We start from the raw sequence: 17,918 nt of genomic DNA, 5'->3' as shown, positions 1-17,918 counted from the left end.
GGGAGGTTGTTGCCAGGTGGAGTTTGGTCTCTTCTCCCAGGCAAGCAGTGACAGAAGGAAAGGACACAGTCTCAAGCTGTGCCAGGGGAGGTTTGGGCTGGATGTTAGGAAGAGGTTCTTCACAGAAAGAGATATTGGAATGTGCTGTCCAGGGAGGTGGTGGAGTCACCAATGCTGGAAGTGTTTAAAAAGAGCCTGGTTGAGGCACTTGGTGCCATGGTTTAGTTAATTAGATGGTGCTGGGGGATAGCTTGGGCTTGATTTTCTCAAAGGTCTTTTCAAATCTGGTTAATTCTGTATTCTGTATTAATTGTGGCCTGAAGCTGCCAAGCTGAACTTCATGTTTTGTCAGGATGCCCTTGTGGTATGCAGGGCAGAGAAGTCTTGGTAGGAAGGGGGCATGAAAGCCTGGGTTGGTTGGCTTGGTGTGAAGGGAGTTGTGTGTGAAGCTTTGGCTTGCTATGGATTTCTTTGTGTTCTGTCTGTTTTGCTATGCTCACCACTGTGCCAACTGTAGCATTGTAGTTTGTGAATGGCCTTTCCACTCAAACTTTCCATCACTACACAATCCACTTCTGTGAGCATTCTTCTTTTGACCCTCTTGGAGCAACAGAGCAATTTGTCTGCTCATTAAACCACGACAGGTCTGGAGGTTGTTTTCTTCTGTTTAGGGATAATTCAAGCCAAAGTAAGCTGGCTACAGAGCTCTGCTACTGTGTAAAGGGAAAGCTTGTGAAACATTACCAGCTCTGGTCTTGCCTGGCTTCTATTGCTGGGAAAAGGCACAAACTGCTTCTGTGGGGTTGATCTTTTGAAACCCTGCCACAGATGATTTCTTCCCTCCTGTGTTTTGCATAGTGCTTTGTCCTTAACATTACAGCCTGACTTGGTAAGAGCCTGCAGCTGTTCTTAACTGAGCCAAGTGATCAAAGCACAGATCAGTTAGTTGTGTCTTTACAGGAGCTCTTCATCTGGTTAGTGAGTCCCAGTTTTGCAAGTCTTTTCTGCTTCCTTTGCCAGTTGGAGGACATCATTTGGCACAGTCATCGAGGAGAAGGGTGTGAAGTGTGTTTGGAAAGAAAGTGGATGGTGGGAGAGCTCACACATATCCTGTGATGCTGATACTGTGTGGGCAAACTTAAGTCTTGCCACTTGTACCTTTGCTTTGCATGAGCTCAGCTGTCCTGAGAATGGATTTTGTTTCTAGCTGACCTCTTCTCCAGTTCCCAACCCATGCTAGGAAAATCATATGGATACAAATAATTGTCTGAGTTTGAGGATTAAGGATTTGAGGATTAAGAGGAAAAGAAGAGGAGGTGATGAGATCAATATTTAATTGTTGGACTTCACAACAGTCAGTAAGCTATTGAATTTTGCTTTGAGCAGAGCTGTAGAAAGATGCAAGTTCTGCTGCAGGTGGAATTTATGTGAAGGGACTGCAAAAGTCAAGCCCAGGAAAGCCAGTCTCTAATGGCAACAGAGCAGAGTTACATTTGGTTCTTTGGGAGGCAGTCTGGAGTTGTTCCTTGAGATGCTGTCCAATGACACAGACAATTGTATAGGTTTGGCTGGATTTATTGGTGAGCAGAGGAGCAAATAAAAGAGGAAGGAGACAGCAACCTGTTTGAAAGTAGCAGCTCACTTCTTTATTGATCAGGGTATTTCGGGTAAGACAAGGAGTGGTCTTTCCAAGCTGCAGGATGGTTTAACACAGGCATGTCAGAAAACTCTCCCTGTTTGTGTTATTTAATCTATTGCTAAATGCAAGGCTTGTAAGAATGACCTATTTGCCTCTACTTCCCTGATTTTTGGAGGCATTAATAGTGGCACTGGCAGCAAACAATCCCCTTGGCAAGAGCAGCTCCTTCTATAGCCGCCTTTGAACCTCCCTGAATTATGTGGCATAGCTTTCCTAGCTCCCAGCCTCAGTGGTTTTGGCCTCTCACACAGACCAAAAATGCTTCATTTGCCTTAGGGAAAATCTGAGTAGGGTTTTGTTTTGTGTTTTGTTTTGTTTTGTGTTTTGTTTTGTTTCCTTCAGAGCAAAAGCAAAACTCAATCTTTCAATCATTTTGGGGTGAGAGGAGCAGCAGCACACACTGCTGGCTCTTGAAATAAGGAGGGATGAAGGACCATACATAAATATGGTGTGAGAGAGTGACCAGGATCCACAGCTGTGCCTGTGCTTGTCCATGCAAAAGCTGCCTGTGGCCACTGCAACCATCTACAACTTGCAGGAGTTCTTCTTTTTTACACTAACTGAGAATGTATTAAGCACAGGAGGGTTAGGGACAGATTTACAGGCTCCTTCTGTGCGTTCCAGTGAGGGCAAGAGTTTATCTGGCATGATGGCAATGAAACACATGGGGGGTTATTAATGCATAAATCCTTTCTGCATAGGGCAGTGAAGCTGGTGAGGGGTTTGGAGAGCTGGTCCCATGAGGAGAAGATGAAGGAGCTGGGATTGTTAAGCCTGAAGAAGAGGAGGCTGAGAGAGGCTGGCCTCATTGCTCTCTAGAGCTACCTGAAAGGAGGCTGGAGAGAGGCTGGTGCCGGCCTCTTCTCCCAAATACCTAATGACAGGACAAGATGAAATAGCCTCAAGCTGCAGCAGGGGAGCTTTAGGTTGGACATTAGAAAATATTTCTTAGCAGTAAGAGTGGTCAGGCATTGGAACAGGCTGCCCAGGGAGGTGGTGGAGTCACCTTCCCTGGAGGTGTTCAAAAACGAGTAGATGTGACACTTTGGGGATGGTCTGGTGGTCATGGAGGTGATGGCTAGAAGGTTGGACTGGATGATCTTAGAGGTCTTTTCCAACAGTTATGATTCCATGATTACTTCTAAGTAATTTAACTGAGTATAATGTGAAGGGAGAGGAAACAGAATTGTGTCTCTTAGAGTAAATGTTAATAGCTCAGCACATTTTTAAATGCTTCTGTTAGCCTCCTGCCTCAGCTGACTCTGTGTGCATCTGTCTGCTTAGAGTGGAATAATTTGTGATTGGATAGAATAGAATAGAATAGAATAGAATAGAATAGAATAAACCAGGTTGGAAAAGACCTTTGATCATCATGTCCAACCTATCACCCAACACCTATCACCCAACACCTGATCAACTAAACCATGGCACCAAGCACCCCATACAATCTCTTCCCAAACACCTCCAGGGATGGTGACTGCACCACCTCCCTGGGCAGCACATTCCAATGGCCAATCTCTCTTTCTGTGAAGAAGATCTGAGGGCTGGAGCACCTCTACTGAGAGAGAAGCTGGGGGAGGTGGTGCCTGGGCAAGAAGGCAGCTCCAGGGAAACCTTCCAGCAGCCTTCCAGTATTTAAAAGGAGCTGGAGAAGGACTTTTTACAAAGGCATGGAGTGACAGGATGAGAGGTAATGGCTTCAGACTGGAAGGAGCTGGATTTGGATTAGCTATGAAGAAATCATTCACCATAAGGGTGATGAGGCACTGGAACAGGTTGCCCAGGGATGTTATGAAGGCTCCAAGCCCAGCAGTGCTCAAAGCCAGGTTGAAAATGGCCTTCAGCAACCTGGTCTAGTAGGAAGTGTCCCTGCCAATGGTGTTGGATCTATATGATCTTTGGGGTCCCTACCAAGCCAAACCACTCTAGAATTTCATGGATTTGCTTGGCAAATGAACATTGCTGATGTTTAATTGCACCCTGAGATACATACTTTCAGCCTTATTGGATATCAGCCCCTTTCCAAGCAAGGTGACATCTGGTTTGTTGTTTTTTTTTCCATGCAAACAAAGAACTTGTGGAACCAAATAAAGGAGGTGCAAGAGATTTGTTGCCAAACCTGACAGGTTTTTGATTTAATCTTCATAGGAGGCTCCATCTTCCTATCTTCAGTTAGCTGTGAAATCTGCATACAGACTGCTGCTGAGTACTTCTGTCAAAGGAAAGGAAGTGTTCATAGAATCAGAGAATTGTTAGGGTTAGAAGGGACCCCAAGGCTCATCCAGTTCCAACTCCCCTGCCATGGGCAGGGACACCTCACACCACAGCAGGTTGCTTGCAGCCACCTCCAGCCTGGCTGCAAACACCTCCAGGGATGAGGCTTCCACCACCTCCCTGGGCAACCTGGGCCAGGCTCTCACCACCCTCCTGGGGAACAACTTCTTCCTGACATCCAATCTCAATCTCCCCACTTCTAGTTTTTTTCCATCCCCCCCAGTCCTCTCCCTCCCTGACACCCTCCAAAGTCCCTCCCCAGCTTTTTGTACCCCCTTCAGATGCTGGAAAGTTCAAAGCCAGGTTGGATGGGACCTTGAGCAGCCTGGTGTAGTACGAGATGTTGCTGCCTGCGGTAGAGAAGGTGGAACAAAATGATCATTAAGGTTCCTTCCAACCCAAACCATTCCATGATGATTCTGTAATAATTTATTTTTGAATATATTTGCTGTTGTGGAGCTCTGTGCTCACTTGGGATAGATGAGGAAACTGAGATGGCCAAACTTCTAAATATATAGACTAAGAAGTCAGGAGTTAAAGCCTTGTAGCTCCTTGTTTGATGTCCTCGTTGTGGCTGCTAAAATTCAGCAGCCACACACAGCCTCACAAAACATCAATTCAAACCAAAATCAATGAATCTGGTGTGGTTCCACGTTGTGTGTATCGAACTAGCAAACCCTGTGGCTCATGGAAATGCCTGTAGGCATTAAGTTCATGGTGCTGTGTTCTATGTGCAGGCAGGGAAAATTTCCAGTCTGTAAGAACAATAAGCTGCCACCTGCTAGGGTTACACAGTTTTGAGTGCTGTGTTGTTCAGGGGCCTTTTGAACCAAGGGAATAGAATTACAGGATCAGCCAGGTTGGAAAAGACCTCAGAGATCATCAAGTCCAACCTATTACCTGACACCTAATGCCTCCTGACAACTAAACCAAGTGCCACATCCAAGCCTTTATTGAACACCTCCAGGGACAGGGACTCCACCACCTGCCTGGGCAGCACATCCCAAGGGCCAATTCCTCTTTCTGGGAAGAACTTTCTCCTCACCTCCAGCCTAAACTTCCCCTGGCACAGCTTGAGACTGTGTCCTCTTGTTCTGGTGCTGCTTGCCTGGGAGAAGAGACCAATCCCCACCTGGCTACAACCTGCTTTCAAGTAGCTGTAGAGAGCAATAAGATCTCCCCTGAGCCTCCTCTTCTCCAGGCTAAGCAACCCCAGGTCCCTCAGCCTCTCCTCACAGGGCTGTGCTCCAGACCCCTCCCCAGCCTCATTGCCCTTCTCTGGACACATTCAAGAGTCTCAATGTCCTTCTTAAATTGAGGAGCCCAGAACTGGACACAGGACTCCAGGTGTGGCCTAACCAGTGCTGAATACCGGGGCAGAATGACTTCCCTGCTCCTGCTGGCCACACTACCTCAGGCTTGCAGCAAAGGACACCACCAGACTCTGACCTTGCCCATTCTCGAGTGCTGAAGTTGAACCTGATTCTATTTTACCTTGTGTGATGTTTCCCTTTAAACAGAAGACACACTATTTTTTGCAGGACTCACTCAATTTCATCTTTAAAGTGTTCCCTCTGATATCAGCAGATCAGTTATTTATTTTTTTGTTCCTACCAAAATCATGGAAAAGAGTGCAGTGGGCAGGGTGCTGAAGTCAACAGCTGCCTCTCAGCATGCAGGGAGGAGGGCAGGCAGCAAATGGGTGCCTTCAGCTGTGGCACAAAGACTGCCTTACTGATAGACACTGAACTCTCAAAGAGGTAGACAATGGGGGAAAAGCTAAACTACTTAATCACAAATGCTGGTTTTCAGCCTCCCTGCTCTCTCCAGACAACATTTGGTGATAAGCCAGAGGCAAACTTGTCCCTCCCAGGGAATCTCTGGCACTTCCATTCCCTGCAGAGCCACAGAGGTTTTGACAAGAGGACACAGAATCATAGAATGGTTTGGCTTGGAAGGAAACCTAAAAGCTATCTAATCTATCCACCTCTGCAGTCAGCAGGGACATCCTCAACTACATCAAGTGGCCCAGAGCTCTGTCCAGCCTCACGCTGAGTATCTGCAGGGATGAGACCTCACCATCTCCCTGCACAACCTGTTCCAGTGCTCCACCATTTTCATGGTAAAAAAACTGTTCCTAACATCCAGTCTAGATCTTCTCTAGTTTGAAGCCATTGCCCTTGGCCCTGTCCTTACAGGTCTTTGCAAACAGTCTCTCTCCAGCCTTCCTGTAGCTCCCTTCAGGTACTGGCAGGCTGCTATTAGGTCTCCCTGGAGCCTTCTCTTCTCCAGGCTGAACACCCCCAGCTCCCTCAGCCTGTCCTCATAGCAGACCTGCTCTAACCCCCTGATCATTTTCATGGCCTCCTCTGGACCTGCTCCATCAGATCCATGTCCTTCCTATATTGAGGGCTCCAGACCTGGACACAGCACTGCAGGTGAGGTCTCAGAGCAAAGGGGCAGAATCCCCTCTCTTCATCTGCTGGCCACACTTCTTTTGATGCAGCCCAGGCTGCCATTTTCCTTGCGTGCTGCAAGCTCACACTGTCTGCTCCTGTCCAGCTTCTCATTCATCAGCACCCTTAAATCTTTTTCTACAGGACTGTTTTCTGTCACCTCGTGTGGGGTTCCCTTCCATTCACTGCAGACAGTGGCTTCTACAATAGGACCTGTGGGGGCTTCTGTGTCCTATTGAAATCTGCACGTGGCAGCTGCAAGGCTGTCCCAATAAGCATGTGGAATGAGAGGCTTTAGGCTGGCAGAGCTCTCCAGTGTTAATAATCCTGTAACTGAAAATACAGTGTCTCTGAGACCCAAAATCTGTAAGACTGGGAACATGATGACTTGTGAGTGTGCTTTCCCTTTAGTACCATTGCTTCTCTTCTAAGAGCTTACTCCTGAGAGGAGAAACACACCCAAAATAATAATAATATTTTTTTTTGTTAACTTAGCTACTGCTTTTGGAGTACCATAGTATCATAGAATCAGTCAGGGTTGGAAGAGACCACAAGGATCATCTAGTTCCAACCCCCTGCCGTGGGCAGGGACACCCCACACTAGATCAGGCTGGCCAGAGCCTCATCCAGCCTGGGCTTAAACACCTCCAGGGACAGGGCCCCAACCACCTCCCTGGACAACCCATTCCAGGGCTTCACCACTCTCATGAGGAAGAACTTCCTCCTCACCTCCAGCCTGAATCTCCTCACCTCCAGCTTCATTCCATTCCCCCCAGTCCTATCACTGCCTGAGATCCTGAGCAGTCCCTCCCCAGCCTTCTTGTAGCCCCCTTCAGATACTGGAAGGCCACAATGAGGTCATCTTGGAGCCTTCTCTTCTCCAGACCGAACAGCCCCAACTCCTTCAGTCTGTCCTCACAGGAGAGGTGCTCCAGCCCTCTGCTCATCCTCCTGGCCCTGCTCTGGACACCTTCCAGCACCTTCAGATCCCTCTTGGAATAGGGGCTCCAGCACTGGAGGCAGTACTCCAGGTGGGGTCTCCCCAGGGCTGAACAGAGGGGCAGAATCCCCTCCCTTGCCCTCTCTGGGCTGCAAGTGCACACTGAGAGCTCCTGGTGAGCTTCTCCTCCCCCAGCACCCCCAAGGCTCTCTCCTCAGGGCTGCTTTCCAGCCAGTCCCTGCCCAGCCTGGATTTGTGCCTGGGGTTGCCTCCACCCAGCTGCAGGACCCTGCCCTTGGTCTTGTTGAACCTCCTGAGGTTGGCTTGTGCCCACCTCTCCAGCCTGTCCAGGTCCCTCTGGATGGATCCCTTCCCCCCAGCCTGTCTGCTGCACCACACAGCTTGGTGTCATCAGCAAACCTGCTGAGGGTGTACTCAGTGCCACTGCCCATGGCACCCACAGAGATGTTGAACAAGCCTGGTCCCAGGGCTGATCCCTGAGGGACTCTGCTTGTCCCTGGCCTCCACTGGGACATGGACCCATGGACAGCCACTCTTTGGGTGCAGCCATCAAGCCAGATCTTTATCCATCTTGTGGTCACCCATCAAACCCATGTGTCACCAGCCTGGAGAGCAGGCTGTGGTGTGGGACAGTGTCAAAGGCTTTGCTCAGGGCCAGGCAAACAACATCAGCTGCTTGCCCCTCAGCTATTGATGGTGTCACCTGCTCATAGAAGGCCACCAGTTTGTCAGGCAGGATTTGCCCTTGGTGAAGCCATGCTGACTGTTCCAAATCACCTCTTCACTATTCTTCTGTGTCAGTAGTGCCTCCAGGAGGATCTGCTCCATGATCTCTCCGGGCACAGGGGTGAGACTGCCTGGCCTGGAGTTCCCTGCTTCCTCCTTCTTACCCTTTTTGCAAATGGGGGTAATGTTTCCCCTTTTCCAGTCTGTGGGGACTGCCCCAGACTGCCAGGACTTTTGGACTAGAATAGAGAGGGGTTTAGCAACCTCCTCTGCCAGTTCCCTCAGCACCCGTGGATGTATCCCGTGGGGTCCCATGGACTTGAACACTTCCAGGTTCCTCAGGTGATCACCAACCTGATCTTCACTTACCATGGGCAGTTCCTCCTCCCCGTCCCTGGCATTGTCTTCCATGACATCAGGAGTGTGGCTGGAGGCCCTTGCAGTGAAGACTGAGGTAAAGAAGTTATTGAGTACCTCAGCCTTTTCCTCATCACTTGTGACCATGTCACCAGTTTCCTTTCTGAGGGGGCCCACACCTTCCCTAGCCTTCCTCTTCCCATTCATATACCTGTAGAAGTTCTTAGTGTTCCCTTTAACCTCCCTGGCTAGGTTCAATTCAAACTCTGCTTTGGCTTTCCTAACCAGGTCTCTTGCTGCTCGGGCAGCTTCCTTATACCCACCCTGTTCTAGCTGCCCTTCCCTCCACTGCCTGTAGAGTTTCCTTTTAAGTAATAGTGTGTCCAGCAGCTCCTTGCTCATCCAGGCAGGCCTCCTAGCATTCTTTCCTGCTTTTCTCTTTGTTGGTATACATAGCTCCTGGACACAGAGGAGGTGGTCCTTGAGTAATTTATATCTCTCAAGACATTTGTGTTGATTGAAGTTTTTTATCTAAAGGGCCTTGACTGTCTCTTTGGAGAGCAGTGTGGAGAGAGAGCCATCTCCTCTGAGGCAGACCTGCTTTGGAGAAGGTAGTTGCCACAGAAATCAGCCTAAAGCTGCACTAAGAGGGAGACCACCTTCTGCAGCCTCCAAGGCTAAAAAATAATGCCAGCTTTGATCAGCTTGCAGCTACCACAACATCTCTTGAGATTCCTGATGAAATGGTAAACAAATGAACACATTGCCACTACTACAGCTCACTTCCTCCTGGAGGACATTGCTTTGTAACAGGAAGGCATGGCACCTGTTTAGAATCATAGAATTGTCAGGGTTGGAAGGCACCTCAAGGACCATCCAGTTCCAACCCCCCTGCAATGGTCAGGAACACCTCACACTACAGCAGGTTGTTCACAGCCACCTCCAGCCTGGCCACAAAAACCTCCAGGGATGAGGCTTCCACTACCTCCCTGGGCAACCTGTGCCAGTCTCTCACCACCCTCATGGGGAACAACTTCTTCCTCACATCCAATCTCAATGTCCCCACTTCTAGTTTTGTTCCATCCCCCCTAGTCCTATCACTCCTTGACACCCTCAAAAGTCCCTCCCCAGCTTTCTTGTACCTCCCTTCAGATCCTGGTAGGCCACAAGAAGGTCTCCTGGGAGCCTTCTCTTCTTCAGACTGAACAACCCCAACCTCCTCCGTCTGTCTCCAGAGCAGAGCAGCTCCAGCCCTCTGCTCCTCCTTGTGGCCCTTCTCTGGACATCTTCCAGCACCTCCAGATCCTTCCTTCTCATTTAACAAAGATGTTAAATGAGACTGGTCCCAGGACTGATCCCTGAGGCATCAGTTTACTCCTCAGTATTTACTCAGTCTATCTATTCTCCCTACAGACAAGTGATAGGAAGAGGTGAAATGGCCTCCAGCTGCACCAGGAGAGGTTTAGGTTGAATATTAGAAGAAACTGCTTCGCTGAATGGGTTCTCAAAGACTGGAACAGACTCTCCAGGATACTGGCTGAATCCCCATCCCTAGAGGTGTTTGAAAAATCAGAGCTGTGGTTTAGCCCCAGCCTTGGCAGAGTTAGGGAATGATTGGACTGGGTGATCTTAAAGGTCTTCCATCCTCAACAATGCTCTGATGCTATGATTCTGTTCACCTCTAACACCTCTTTGCTTGTAGAAGGGGATATAGCTGCTTGCAGAAAATGCCAGCAGCTTCAATCACTCTTCCTGCTTAAAACATGACCATTGCCCTCTTACCACCTCTAAAAAGTGTAGGTGAGCTTTTATTTAATTTATTTTTGCAGCATGTGTATCATGAAACAGAGGGGAGAATGAACCCAATCAATGCACTTGGATCCTTTCCTGTTTGGAGATTGGTTATTTATCAATCAGGCCAAATCTACCCTGGCAGTTACCTTACAATCAATTTACAGAGTGGGTGGTCCACTGGAAGCCTTCACAGGCAACAAAATGGTAAGGAATGGAAATGCTGCACTACAGAGGAGTTTCCTACACCTGTAAGAGACCAGAGTTTCATGATATCACTGAAAATTACCCTGCTGGCAGGTAATTCAGTTTATATGGGCTTGTGTTGCTTTCAGAGCAGGCTCTGGATGGGGAGACAAGGGGACCACAAAGGCTCTCAGTTCAACTTGAAGAATGTGTAATGGGAGATTTTGGAGGGCAGTTGTCACTAGCAAATCATTAAGTGGTTTTACTTAATAAAGGACTTAAACCCAGCACTATTTCTTAGACTATTTCAGTGTGCTGTGAAGCAAAGAATGATGCTGCCCTGAATAAACACTCACTGTGAGTGCAGAAATGTCAGCCAAGGGGCTCCAACTGAAAATGGGAACAGTAATACAGAGTGAAGGGGCTAGGGAAAGGGTTTTCATGCAATCACAGGATTGTTTCACTTGGAAGAGATCTCTAAGATCACTGAGCCCAACTTAGATTATGACCTCCAGCCCTACAGCATCTTGGCCATTCAACCATGTCCCAGAGTACCATGGCCACATGTTTCGTGAACACCTCCAGGGATGGGGACTTCATCACCTTGCTGGGCAGCCTGTTCCAATCCCTGACCACTCTTGCAGCAATGAAATTTATCCACATCTCCAACCTAAACCTCCCTTGGCACCATTTCAGGCCATTTCCTCTGGGCTCCTCAGGTTAAGAAAGATGTTGAGATGCTGGAAGGTGTCCAGAGAAGGGCAACGAGGCTGGGGAGGGGTCTGGAGCACAGCCCTGTGAGGGGAGGCTGAGGGAGCTGGGGTTGCTTAGCCTGGAGAAGAGGAGGCTCAGGGGAGACCTTCTTGCTCTCTACAACTCCCTGAAGGGAGGTTGTAGCCAGGTGGAGGTTGGTCTCTTCTCCCAGGCAACCAGCACCAGAACAAGAGGACACAGTCTCAAGCTGTGCCAGGGGAAGTTTAGGCTGGAGGTGAGGAGAAAGTTCTTCCCAGAAAGAGGAATTGGCCTTTGGGATGTGCTGCCCAGGGAGGTGGTGGAGTCCCTGTCCCTGGGGGTGTTCAAAAAAGGCTTGGATGTGGCTCTTGGAGCCATGGTTTACTTGTCAGGAGGTGTTAGGTAATAGGTTGGACTTGATGGTCTCTGAGGTCTTTTCCAACCTGGTTGATTCTGTGATTCTGTGATGTGTTTGAAAATGGTTCCCAGAATTACTCCACCATGACCTTCCCTGGAATTGAGGTGAGGTTGACTGCTCTCCATTTCCCTGGATTTTCCTTCTTGCCTTCCTTGAAGACAGAAGTGATGTTTGGTTTCTTCTAGATTTCATGAACCTCTCAATTGGCACAGACCTTTCAAACATAGTAGAGAGAGGTCTGGCAGTGACATCATCCTGTGGTATGTGTGAGTGCATCCAGTCAGATCCTCTTCATTCATATATGTCCAGTTACTTTCAGTATATCCTTAACCTCATCCTCCTCTCTTCCTTGCTCCAGACTTGGAGTCTCAGGCATGGAGACTGCAGAAGGCAGGTCTCACCTGTAGAGACTGAGACAGTCACACCATTGAGTGTGGCAGCTTTTGCCATGTCCCCTCTCTCCCTGTGCCACTCAGCAGCAGCCCTACATTTTCCCTGGTCTCCCTTCTGCTGCTGCTGACCCTGTGGAAACTTTCTTGTTGCCATTCCATTCCAGGTGGGCTTTGGCTTTTCTCAGCCTGCACTTTAACTCCATCCTGCATGCTCAGTGTTTCTGTAGTCCTCTTGTTCACCTCTCTCTGGTTTCAGTTCTTGCAGACTTCCATTTGCTGTGTTTGAGCTTTCTCAGGAGCTCCTTGCCTACCGGCACAGTCCAGCTGCTCTTCATTTCCAGTGTGTCAAGGCAGATCATTTTTGCACTTGGAGAAGGAGATATTTGAAAGTCAACCAGTTATGCTCCACCCTGCTTCTCTCCAAGGCCATATCCAATGGGATTCTGCCACAAAGTCTGTTCCTATGTGCATTAGTGTAGAATAGAATAGAATAGAATAGAATAGAATAGAATAGAATAGAATAGAATAGAATAGAATAGAATAGACTTAACCAGGTTGGAAAAGACCTTCAAGATCACCAGGTCCAACCTATCACCCAACACCATCTGATCAACTAAACCATGTCTCCAAGTACCTCATCCAGGCTCTTCTTAAACACTCCAGTGATGGTGACTCCACCACCTCCCTGGGCAGCACATCCCAATGGCCAATTTCTCTTTCTGTGAAGAATTTCTTCCTAAGATCCATCCTGAACCTCCCCTGGTACAGCTTGAGACTGTGTCCTCTCTCTTCTGTCACTGCTTGCCTGGGAGAAGAGACCAACCCCCACCTGGCTACAACCTCCCTTCAGGGAGTTGTAGACAGCAAGAAGGTCTCCCCTGAGCCTCCCCTTCTCCAGGCTAAGCAGCCCCAGCTCCCTCAGCCTCTCCTAGGGCTGTGCTCCAGCCCTCTTCTCAGTCCCCTGTGCTCCAAACCCCTCCCCAGCTTTGTTGCCCTTCTCTGGACACCTTCCAGCATCTCAACATCTTTCCTAAACTGAGGGGCCCAGAACTGGGCACAGTACTCAGGTTGTGGCCTAACCAGTGCTGAGCACAGGGGCAGTAGAGACATTTCAGGAGGGGCTTCCCAGAAAAGCTTCACTTGTAACACTCTCCTTTTTTATGTGCATAGAATGTGGTCCCCCTCCACCCCTGCTTTAATCATTACAGAGTCCCTCCTGCTTGCATCATGCTGCAGGTTTTGGTGGCCAGCCTAAGCCCACCACTTCCTCACTTGGCTGTTGGTTCTCACCATGACAGCTTGGTGAGCTGGCTGACATAGATGCTGTCACCCCACATTTCCTGTGCTGGTGGTAAAGGTGAGGATTGATGGCAGAATGGCAACTAGACTTTGCAAGACTGAAGGAATTGGTGATAAAATGGCTGATAAATTTAGGCACAGCTTAAAAATAAAGTGAAACAAGTCTGAAAAGAACACCCTGGCCTTACATGCAGAATGATGGCTTCTGGCTTGACTTGAGAATGAGATCTTGTCACTGTAGCTGATAAGAGAGCGTGAAGGTTGGCTCAGTCATCTGTGGCTGTCAAAAAAGAACTAAAGGGGGGGAAAAAGGGAAATTGAACATTAGAAATCATTAGGAAGAATAGAGGGCAGAGAAAATCATCACTGTGGGATTCATAGAACACCAGGTTGGAAGGGACCTCAAAGATCATCTAGTCCAACCTTTCAGGGTAAGAACACAGTTTAAATGAGGTTGCCCTGTCATTCTGTCAGGCACCCTGGACTGTGCAGATCCTGGCTGGCTCTGTGTATTGACCACACTGCACAGTTCTGGTCTCTGTCCCAAAAAAGGACTGAGAAGAACTGAAGCAGTTTCAAACACTAAAACAGGTTGCCCCAGGGAGGTTGTGGATGCTCCCTCCCTCTGGAGGTGTTCAGGGCCAGGTTGGATGATGCCTTGAGCAACCTGGGCTGGTGGGAGGCATCCCTGCCCACAGCAGACGGGGTTGAACTAGAGGATCTTGAAGGTCCCTTCCCACCCAAACCAGTCCATGATTCTGTAATAACAGGTGAGGCAAGGAGAAAATGCAAGAGAGAGCTGTAAAATGTGGTGTCACACAGTTCTGAGAGCAAAGAGCAATCAATAGCTCACTGTCTGCAAGAGCTAGGAGTTATCAAAGGAAACAAGCAGGTGGCATGTTGAAACTGGACAAAATAAATCAGCTCTTCCCCTAATAGAGTTTGTCTGCTTTGACAGGCAGCCCTGTGGGGCTGAAAGCTGACATAGGCTCAAGGGCAGGCAGGGCTGGCACATGAAAGGAAAATGTCCTAAGCTAAGGAGGGATCTACAGAGGAATCACAGAATCACCAAGGTTGGAACAGACCTCAAAGATCATCAAGTCCAACCTGTCACCACAGACCTCATGACTAACCCATGGCACCAAGTGCCACATCCAATCCCCTCTTGAACACCTCCAGAGATGGTGACCCCACCACCTCCCTGGGCAGCACATTCCAATGGCTAACAACTCTCTCTGTGAAGAACTTTCTCCTCACCTCGAGCCTAAACTTCCCCTGGCACAGCTTGAGACTGTGTCCTCTTGTTCAAGGACAATCTGAGCTGCTCACAGTCTAGATTAGACATTAGGAAGGAATTCTGCCCCATGAAGGTGGTGAGGCACTGGAACAGGTCACCCAGAGAAGCTGTGGAGGATCCAAGCCTTGGAATTGTTCAAAGCCAGGGTGTGTGGGGCTTTGAGCACCCTGTGATAGGACAAGAGGTAATGGATATAAACTACAGCACAGAAGGTTCTACCTCAACGTGGGGAGGAACTTCTTCACTGTGAGGGTCACAGCACTGAAGCAGGCTGCCCAGAGAGGTTGTGGAGTCTTCTCTGGAGACTTTCAAGCCCCATCTGGATGTGTTCCTGTGAGACCTGTACTGGATTCTGTGGTCCTGCCCTGGCAAGGGGCTTGGACTTTATGATCTTTGGAGGTCCCTTCCAACCCCTAACATCCTGTGGGCCTGTGTTCTACTAGGAGATGTTCCTGCTTATGGCAAGGCCCTGGGGGGCTGGAACTAGATGATCTTTAAGGACTCATCAAACCCAAGCCACTCTGTGATTCTCTGGGCTTCTGTCTCTGGTGAAAATGATGTTGCACCAGCTGATTTTTCAGTCTGATGTAGTACAATTCATTTAAGATGTCATTTGAGTAGGAACTTCACAAAACCACAGTGGCAGCAGGCAATGAGAAGATGTGCAGCACTGAGGCTCACTAAGACTGGAAATTCCTGGGCTGACATTACAGAAATGATCCTAATCCCATTTTTTTCTTTGAAATGTAAAAACTAGATCAGGTTGCCCAGAGCCCTGTCCAGCCTCACCTTGAGCATCTCCAAGGATGGGGCCCCAACAATCTCCCTGGGCAACCTGGTCCAGTGTTCCACTGTACTCATGGTGTAGAACTTGTTCCTAACATTCAGTCTAAACCTCCTCTTCTCTAGTTCAAAGCCACTGTCCCTCGTCCTATTACTGCAGACCTTTGCAAACAGTCTCTCTCCTCTCATCCTTCTTGTTGCCCCCTCCAGATACTGGAGAGTTGTTAGCAGGTCTCCCTGGGGCCTTCTCTTCTCCAGACTGAACTCCCCTGGCTCCCTCAGCCTCTCCCGGTAGCAGAGCTACTCCAACCCCCTGATCGTGATTGTGGCACTCCTCTGGACCTGCTCCATCAGAAATTACCCAGAATACAAAGTGGAAAACAAAACACAGACCCCATGCCAAGTATAGATGTCCAAAAATATTTTGCCCTTGTTCTGGAACCGCTTTGGTTTTGTCTCTTTCTTTGGAAATGCAACTGCAGACATTCTCCTCTGATGATCTTGCAGCACGGTAGAGATGTATCAACCATAATGGGGAGCAGGGTGATTGCTCTGCCTCAAAATAGACCATGGGCTGAACAAATGAGAGTGGTTTTGTACTCGTGGTGACAGATTAGAGAAAGAATGGGAGAAATGTATTTTCATTAAGTAGTTGCTCCAGCCACTTCCTGACAGTGATGAAATCCTCCCCATCGTTAGCTCTCTTGAACTGCTGTGCATCTCCTGTAGGTATTAAGTACAATAACTGTTTGCTAAATTGGCTTTTCAGATCTTCATCCCTTCTGTGAATTCAGCATTCAATTACTTCTCTTGGCTTGTCACTGTCACAAAAGCACTCCTAATCCAAGCAGTTTGGGGATTTCTGGCCTCTTTGTTCCATCTTCTGTGTCATCCACTGATGAGAGTTGATGCAAAATTAAAAGCCTGACTGCAGAGGTAGGTTTTTGTGTTTGTGAAGGAGATAAAAACAAGGAAAAGGAGTTCTGGAGTGCTGTGTCCAGCTATAGGATCCCCAGCACAACAATGACATAGACCAGCTGGAGCAGATCCAGAGGAGGCCACAAATGTGATCAGAGGGCTGAGCACCTCTACTATGAAGACAGGCTGAGAGAGTTGGGGCTGTTCAGCCTGTAGAAGAGAAGGTTCCAGGGAGACCTTAGAGCTACATTTCAATATCTGAAGGGGACCTACAGGAAGACTGTTCAGAAGGGCTCATAGTGCTAGGATGAGGGTCAGTGGTTTGAAACTGCAGCAGGAGAGATTTAGGTTCAACACCAAGAGGAAGTTCTTCATAATGAAGGTGGTGAAATACTAGAACAGGTTGCTCAGAGATGTGGTAGAGACCTCATCCCTGGCGACATTTAAGATCAGACTTGATGTGTCCCTGGGCAGCCTGATCTAGTTGGGGGTGTCCCTACTTACTTCAGGAGGGTCAACCAAGATGACCTTTGAGGGTCCCTTCCAACCTGACGCAATCTGTGAAAACCAAACCATTTCCTCTCAAGGATCAGGGCTGTGCTGGCCACCACATGCTTTCTGGGAAGGCCTCTCCCTTCCCAAAGGGGAATAAGAGAGAGAGACCTAGAGATTGGAAAAGAAAAGTAAATCTATGTTACTGAAACCAGCAAGTTTGTCCACGTTTGGCAGCACCACAGCCCAGTACACGCTTTTCCTTCCCTTTAGAGCAGTGTCACAGAGAGAAGACCAAATATAGTGAGTGAAGGTTGACCCTGCACTGGCTGTCATCACTCACACAGCTCTGAAAATATTAGAAACCATCAATGCAAAGTTCTGTAAGTTCCTTTTGTTTACTGACATAGCTCTATTTCCTTTCTGGAGTTTAAAACTTAAACATCTCTCCTTTAAAAGCTGGCATAATGACACAGAATCACAGAGTGCCAGTTTGGAAGGGACCTCAGGGATCATCTGCTCCAACCTTTCAAGGTAATAGTCTAGTTGGAATGAGCTGGCCCAGCACCCTGTCAAGCTGAGTCTGAAAACTGTCCAATGTAGGGGAATGATACCACTCTTAGGAAGAGAAAATGAAACCTCCAAGTCCTTATGGTGGTGTAACACTGATCCTTAAACACTTTCTGGGTTTGGTGAAGCTGTCTCAAGCAGAAGCAGGTTTGTCTGTCTTGGGGATTACAACTCCACTTCCTGCAGCCATTCTCTTGTCTCATGCTGAATCCTGAACAGAAAATGACTCACAGGTTCATAGAATGGGTTGGGTTGGAAGGGCCCATCAAGATCATCTGGTTGCAGCCTCATGCCACAGGCAGGGACACCTTCCACCAGGCCTGGTTGCTCAAGGCTTCATGCATCCTGGCCTTGAACACCTCTAGGGAGGGGGATCCACAACGTTCCTGGGCAACCTGTTCCAGTGTCTCACCACCCCTACTGTTGAGAATTTCTTCCTGATCTCCAGTCTCAATCTCCCCACTTCCAGCTCAAAGCCATTGTTCCTCATCCTAATCACAAGCTCTTGCAAAGTCCCTTCATGGCTTTCTTGTAGGCCCCCTTCAGGTACTGGAAGACCTACAGCCC

General features: G+C 48.5%; 1 protein-coding gene across 1 annotated transcript in view; it reads left to right on the top strand.

Annotated features, from left to right (window-relative positions):
- Window positions 1-17,918, top strand: part of PCDH15 (protocadherin related 15) — a 995,294-nt gene that overhangs the window by 785,308 nt on the left and 192,068 nt on the right. The window lies entirely within an intron of this gene.

This window comes from Dryobates pubescens, chromosome 30 (assembly GCF_014839835.1).
Source record: "Dryobates pubescens isolate bDryPub1 chromosome 30, bDryPub1.pri, whole genome shotgun sequence".
In the NCBI taxonomy this organism is placed as follows: Eukaryota; Metazoa; Chordata; class Aves; order Piciformes; family Picidae; genus Dryobates; species Dryobates pubescens.
This window is presented reverse-complemented; position numbering and strand designations above follow the sequence as displayed.